Here is an 8642-nt window from a genome sequence, read left to right as displayed (position 1 = left end):
TTTTACCGACCTTGCACAAGCCCAAGTGAGGCCGATCAGGACGTATTTACCATTTTTGTCCACCGAGCGACAGGTCAGGATAAACACAGAACACTCCTTATTTATCATTAATAATTTCACAAATTCATTGCAATTCAAGGTTGTTTATTGGAGGATGTCACACACTGTTCCCTAAACCGTAACTCTACTTTATGTGCAACTCAACCTTTTTATGCAAAGACAACTACCCGAGTTCATCAAATAGAGACAGAAAAACCGGTTGCACTTTTACCTAATTCAAAGTCACTTGGGTCACCAAACAATGCAGGACCACACCACCTCCGGACTAAAATCGCATCAAATAAAGAGTCTTTTTTTGTAGAAATGTCCTGCCTCAAGACACTTTTCCATCAGAAGTTTTCTGTTCCAAACAGATGTGGAGGTCTGAAAAACGGAGAGAAAACAAAACAAAACAGCCTCTGTCTCCTTTTACATTTCCCCTTTGGGTGAAAGCAGCAAACCATGAGCTAAAGGGCAAAGAAGTTCCACCTCTTGGAGTTCTTGCTTCTTCAGTTAATGCACACCCAGTGAGAAAGCGATCTCTCTTTAAATGCACCGGTGAACTTTCCTTTACACCAGATCAATTGTAGATTTTACCAAAGGATTAAAAAAATAAATAAAAAAAACCCTCCATTTGAATGTGAACTTTTTTCTGAGAAAGTTCACACATAATGTTCTCTAGCATGATGTATGGGTGTGTATAATCAAATATGTATATACTTGATACTAGTCTACATGTATATGAACGGTAATCCAACAACGGCAGACGGCAGACACGTGGAATCACCCGCGGGGGGGTGAATGAAACCGTTTGATAATTCCCTTTCACTATGTACTCATAGAGATGCGTCTTCAAAGCGAGCGAGCACTAATTATCTCTTCTCATGTCTACGACGCCCCCTCTCTATGGAGAGATATTATAGATACATAGATATAGATATTAGAAGCCTTCGGGAGCACTGATCATAGGCATGTCCACGTGTGTTTACTTGTGTCAATGCATGCACGCCTATTCATTTGGTGTCGGATTCCCACATCCAGATTACACCTCTAACATGCGCTCACTGAGCGTCTGGTACAAGCTGAGTATGACACATTTTTATAAGGAAGAAGTGCGTTTGGTGAATCTTGAGAATGATGTGTGCCAAGCTTAATCTCCTGCAATTAAGGCTTTTTGCTGTTTATCGACGTCAGACTGTTCGATAAATTGTAAAAGCCTTGTAGAGAGTTACTAACTTGGTGTCTTACTGCATAGCTCTCTCGAGTGTTGGAAAGTAAAAAGGTTCAAGTACTTTGATGCTGTGCTTAGTACACTTTTTTAAGTAGCTGTACTTACTTCGCTTTAATAACAGAATAAACTATTTTGGAGACTTTCCACTTTTATTGCACTACATTTCAAAGAAAATGTCTACTTCCAATTTCAACTTCCATTTCTAACTCTGACACCTAACTTTAGGTATTAAGGCCCAAAAATTAAACCTTGGGGAACTCCACATGTGATATTAGGTCACTCTGACCACCCTGTCTTGTAAATACGACTTAAACCAATTTAAGGCCCCAAAGTCCAACCCAGTTTATGAGTAGTATTTTTCCTCGGTCAGTGTTTAGACGAATATCATTAAGAAATGTAATAAGAGCCGTATCACGGTAGGTTAAAGGTAAAAGGTCTGGGCTCTTCTTCCATCGCTGCAAAAATTAACCATGTTTAAAAGCAATTTGATTCATTGAACAAAGAGGAGAGAAGAGAAGAAATCAAGTATTAAAGTGTTTTATCATCTTTTTTTTTTGTATCACTGACATTTTCATTTTTCACTCTGAAATTAAAAACACAGTCTTTCTGCCCGTCTTCCTGCCCACTAGCTCTGTGCTCTTTCTGCCGAGCCCTTTGATTCTTTACATCGTCGCCCGGTCGCAGAACCTCCTCCCTGCCAAGCTCTAAGCAAAGTCAGCAGCACAGCGGACTGGGCAGATTAACCAGCGGAGGATGAAAGGGAAAGAGGGAAAGGAGGGAGGAGGACGGAATGTGGAAGGAAGGAACGTTTACCTCACACATCGACCCAAGAGGAAACACGAGTGGTGAAAATAAGAGAAAGCTGCAAAGTGGCTGCAAGCCTGTGGAACTATAATGGAATAAAGGGGAAATTGGAATAAATTGCAACCTAAACTTACAACCTGCTGTCATGAAAACGGAACTGGAAGTCCATCCGCACCTGCACTCATGTATGAAGGTTAGGTACATACACACGCACACACACACACACACACACACACACACACACACACACACACACACACACACACACACATGCAGCCACACACACACACACACACACACACACACACACACACACACAGACACACACACACACGCAGACACACACGCAGACATACACACACGCAGACACGCAGGCACGCATGCATGCACGGACGCACACACACACACACATGCAGCCACACACACACACACACACACACACGCAGACACACACGCACACACACACACACACACCAGCACATACACACGCGCAGACACACACACACGCCGACACACACACGCAGACACGCAGGCACACATGCATGCACGCATGCATGCACGGACACACACACACATAAAATCTGCTGGAAAAGACAAACATATATCCGGATGTTTTGTGAGACTGAAAAGGATCGAGGTTTGCAAAGATGAATTACAGAAATAAATCCTGTCGTCCCCCAAATGTGAAAGTCAGGCTATACTTTCGATGACTCTGGGAATATTTTTTATGAATGTTGTCCTTTGTCATAAGCCAGACAAAGTCGCGTTTACTCACATTGGATATCATGGTGTGTTTGGCCTTGGATACAGCAAACGCTTATAATTTCTGGAAACTGTCGCAAATAACCTGCTTAAACAAAACAGATGCCCAAGCAGGCTCTAGCAATTTTGCTGCTCTAGACAAAGTGATGGGAGTGACGGAGAAAGTGTCCCCATTACTGACCTTGCTTGTTTTGTTCATATTCCCTCTCTATTTATAAAACATTCGAGCTGAAACCCCGGATGTCACCCCCTAACGACACCACTGATGCCACCTATTTGTGAATTTGTGTAATTCATGTACAATAATGTCATATATATCAGGACATCCCACTCCATATTTTTGAAAGTGTCTGATTTTAGACTTTCTTGAAAATGGCATCCAAGAACAAAAGCAACTATAAATATAGCTGCAAGCAGCAATACACAGGCTCCAGTTTAATCATGTTAGGTACGTATTACAGGTTTCCAAGGTTCCGTCGCACTGAGGAAAACGTCTAGGTCGTGTTGGCACCCTGAGGAGGGACCAGATCTATTACTCATGGGTAATATATTCCCGCACTTCTTCACACTGACAAAGTCCTCTTGCACCTCGATGACACTGTCATCCGGTGGAATCGATTGGTCGCCTACCACCCTTGGAACGTCCTGGTTGACAGGGGTAATGTCAAAGCCGCTGACGTCATCATACCTAGTAGTTTTTGACACAAAAGTGAGTGCCAGTCCCGGGCTGAATGCATCTTTCAGATCTAATTCCACAAACCAGTTGTTTGGTCAAATAAACCCCATGATTGATGTACGGTCAGCATCTGGAATTTTTTTTTTTCACTTGATACTTGGTCAACATTGACAAGTCCAGGATCGGGTGAAAATTCGGGTCAATAATGATGTATTTACGGAGGTAAATGGACTGCAATTTATATAGCGCTTTTCATTGCAATTAATCTTGCGACCACTCAATCCACCATTCAAACAGAGATGGTGGTAGCAATGGGGCAAGGCGCAGAGTCCATTATTGACACCAATTAAACATTTTCAAGTTCCCATGGAATGTAGCATCAGTTCGTACTGTCGCTCCTCTTTACATCAGCATTACGTCTAGGACGAGTTAAATTTTCAGAGCTTTCCATGAACGCAGCATTGATTACGTAATTACACAGTGACTGGAGTCCAGGTGACGCGCTTTATTACTAATACAAGGATACACTTGTTGTGTGTTTTGACTTGATCCTTAAAATTGAAGGTGGCTGTCTACATCCTGTAGTCCACAGAGTCCTGCCTCACGGTGTCTCTGTGGGAGGAAATCACTCCGTGTGGAGGTTACCAACAACAAGGTTCCATTCAAACGGATGAAACACTTCATGTCCCTCAGAGACATTTCAACAATTTTTTAAAAGACACGATTCGGACACCTGCAAGCGAACTCCATGTGTGAGGACACAAACATGGAATATGTTTTGGACTGTTTTGGACTACTGCAGGGGTCCATACCTGATGGACCCCTAAATGTAGCTGCAGGCAGCAATATGCAGGGTCCAGGGAAGTCAGTCCTTTGTTAAAGTTCAGTGGATGAGTCTGCTTTGGCTCTTTGTAGTGTGTTGTGACTGCAGAACTTAATTTGTTCCGGCCTGGTTACACTGTAATTTTATAATTGGACAGTGTTTGCGGCTGTGGGTGGGTTTCCTACCCCGCAACCAACAGCAGTTATCATTCTGAAGTAGGTCTGCATGATTATGGCTGAAATTATTGAAATATTGTGATCACGATTATCTATCACAATTATTCATCCATTTTGGAGAACGGAATTATTTTATTGCATTTCGTATTGTAATTGTATTGTATTGTAAATTAACAGAAAATTGCGTTCACAATAATAATGTATTTTATAAACCTATAAATAATTAAACACAAATGTACAAATCTTTGAATTAAAATAGGACTTTCTTCACATCAATTCTGTCTTCCTAAATGTATATACTGTATAAATTACATCCAAACAAGAAGGTCAGTTACTTTACACCTGCCGGTTTTTTGCAAGAAAAAAATAGTGGCCTGGTAGACTGCAGTGCCATCACGTCATCTGTGTACTCTGTCAACTTGCGAATGTGAGCAAGGATTTATATGTCTGTGCGTGGCGTCATGTTGGTGAGCTTGCAATTGTTGATCACAAACTACTTCCAAAATACTGAACCGATCTGGATGAAACTGGAACGACGCCATGTTGGAACTGCCCCGAATTCAAAACGTATTCAGTTTGTCCGTTGGCTCGTCAGATCCATGACATCCATGAAATTCTGACGTCAATTACATCTGCATGCGCCATCTTGGTGCATCTTGTGACCAATCACTAGACTGTGATCCTATCATGTGACCTGTGCGCTCTGTCATTTGCGTATGCGCGCGCGTTGAGGCGAAGATAAAAAAAATGCACTTTTTAATAAATGATTCCACAATAATGGACCGATCTAGATCAAACTTGGTAACCGCTGGCCACCCCTCCAAACAGCCCCCGCAAGAGTCAAGTCCGACCACGCCTTCACCAGCCAGCGCAGCAGCCGAGGCCCTATGCTCCTGAAGAGGGGAAAAGGCGGTCTGTCGTCGCCCTGGGGGAAGGAAGCCGATGGATGGTGCTGTTCTGGGGAACCAGGCCCCATAGCTATTTGTTTTTGCACATTTGTTGGTTTGAGGTATGGGAACCCTGTTTCAAGGTCCCGTGTTTTATCAGTTTTAGTATTATCAGTTTTTCATTTACAAAAGCAAAAGGACTCCCGCCCCCTTGGGCTGAACAATAACAAACTTCTCACTGGACCCCTAATTTGGAGACTGTAGTTCTGGCCTCAGAGTAAATAAATGAAATCATATAGGTCTATATTCCGGAAAATACTAGAAGATATAAGCATTAATGTATTGGCACATGAGAGCTGTACAGTCACTGAATAAATATATAGAACCAATTATTGTATACCACCACAAATTCTAATCATCTGTACGAGTGTCATCCCATTGCACTCTAGTTACCATCATCAACAGAAAACACTGAATCTTTTCTGACAGTTAATCACCCGGAGGAGCCATTTAAGACAGAATCTGTGAGTCCTACAATTGAGACCCGCTGTCCTGCCGATAAGAATGGCACAGTGAAGGAAATGACCAATTCCAGAGGACTTGAGCAAACCATTCCTGTTCGAGTTCAATGACGCATTCCCAATCAGACCACACCTTCTGTATAAAAACCCAAACACACACACACACACACACACACACACACACACACACACACACACACACACACACACACACACACACACACACACACACACAAGCTAGTTTTATACAGTTCCGCATTACTGCCGTAAAGACGACGCGAACCAAACAAAGGCGGAATAATGCTGCCCGTGTGTGATTTTAGATAGAATGAGGCTTCCGGAGGCGTGATCATGGCGAGTGACGTGTAACACAACAGTGCCGGCTTCTAGTGTGACGTCTAATATACGTGTCACATCAATGATCTGAAGTGATCAAGTTGCTGATCACCTGGTTTCCCCTGGCAATAAAGGCCCTTATTTTATTATGGTTATTAATTATTCATATTTAATTATATTATTTGACAAGTAATAATCTTGAGCTGGCAGACCTTCCGCACCACACATGCCAACGCGTCCAAATCCTCCTTCTGCTTCCTCGCTAAAAGCACCAAACAGCCTCCACGCAATCAATGAATAGAAAACTTTATATCAATCCGCGTTTTTTATCAAGCCATTTAAGTTTGATATTCCAGAGAGAACGGCCGGCTCCGTCACTGCGGTGCAAAACTCCAGACGGGCAGGCGGCCACGGCAGATGTGCGCAGTACAGTCAGCTCCTCGCCTACGTGATATCCGGTTGTAATTCCGTCACGCAGGACGACAAACAGTTGAAATATTTTTACTTTGCACGGAAAATGCCGTGTACCGATGTCGTTGCCGGTGTTCTCATGCGGTCATCCAGGAACTTGACTTCCAGTTTGCTGTCTGCCATGTTCCATGTGAATGCAGAGGTCACGGTGGCGGGTCTCATACATAGTGCCATGGACACACTACACCACTTTCAAAGTTGTCAGATCGCTGTACTGTTCACACGACACAACTTTCTGTCTTGTGATCAGAAATCTTGAAGTTGTCGTTGGGGGGTCACACATCACAAGATCTTTCACCAGGAACACCAGGAATCCCTGACGAGTCTGTCGGGTCTTCAAACTACATTTTGTCACGAAAACACACACAAGAAGTGACCCCGGAAACCTCCGCTATATCATGCGCGGGACAGGATTATTATTGTTTTTTATTTAATTCTTGATCACCGTAAAAACAAACAAAAAAATAACGTAAAAAAAGCTGAATTTAAATAAGAAATAAATTAAAAACCTCGAGAAGAAAAGTAAAATAAAGGTGTAAAAAAAGCTGCTGCTCCGATGCATTTCTGTTTCCCAGGTTTCTGCTTCTCGACTCCTCCCCCTTGTTTGCGTCAATCCCGAGTGGAGCCCAACACGACCATAAATGGAACCTGCTTTGATACCTTGCCGGCGTCTGCGAGCCGTCGGCGAGTGCTCGGTGAGCGGTCGGATCGCGATGTGAGCAGTTCACACCGCGCACTCGTCGCTCACAGGAGCGTGCTATGATTTGCCACTGGTCCGGGGCTTTGACATCGAAACGTCAAACCCCCGTCCTAGTATGTCTCTTGCTGTCCCTTTCACACAGACGTAGTTTCGGCTCTGTTTCGGCTCTGTGACGACCTCCGCTACCGGCTCATTGCCCAATCAACAGTGGCCCCCCCATCCCATGTTAGTACCGTTTACACAGAACGGCGGAGGCGGAATAATGGCGCAACATTCCCGCCTTACACAGGCTGTGTAGAAGGGGCTACAGATACATGGGTGTACTAACACCTCCCCTGCTGTATAGATGGAGGTTTAGGGGAAAGGGATAGGACATTTGAATATGTAATCTTTAAAAAGAAAGTTGGGAAGAACATTTCTATTATCCGATGAATTAAACGACTGACCGCTCAAGCCTTGATGCTGCAGTGCCCTTCCCTTTCTCCAACCCCCTTGTGGCGATTCCCGTGTAATTAATCTCTTCCTTCTTATCTTGTCCCCCCCTCACCATTTATACAGCACATCTTCCCTTACATCATCCTTCTCTCAAAATCAGAGGGGCGGACGATTAAAGGATAATATGTTGTAAAGAATATTTGCCGCAGAGCTCGGGTGAAGATGGTCTCTTCACAACAGGGAAGTCCATGTTGGGAACCGTGGGATCTATTGCTGCCCGATGTTGGTGATGTCGATGCGATGGTCTCTCCACAATGAAAGGTGTTTTTACTCATTGGAGCTTGAGCTCTTTGAGTGGATGTTTTTCAGCCACAGAATTGCAATGAATCCCGACGTTTTCATCAAGTAATCAAGTTTTGAAACTGCAACACTATCACTTGCATCTAGTATACAGACACACACAGAAACACACACACACACACACACACACACACACACACACACACACATCCAGATGCGCTCGCGCTCCTCCGAGTCACCTCTGTGAGACTGTGATATGCCACTCTTGCTGTGCAGAACACTAACTGATCCATTATGAGCCTTGTAAGATTCATAAATTAAGCAGGAGGAAGTCCCATTCTGGGAACTTAAGCTGTGCATGATATATTACCGAGGCCTGTTGAGGAGGGAACACACGTAATTCTCAAACCTGCACAGGCCACAAGTCACTCAGAAGAAGTGCAATTAATCTAAAAGTAAGCAACAACAAACAATCCTTCCT

This window comes from Zeus faber (genome assembly GCF_960531495.2).
Source record: "Zeus faber genome assembly, chromosome: 15".
NCBI lineage: Eukaryota > Metazoa > Chordata > Actinopteri > Zeiformes > Zeidae > Zeus > Zeus faber.
This window is presented reverse-complemented; position numbering follows the sequence as displayed.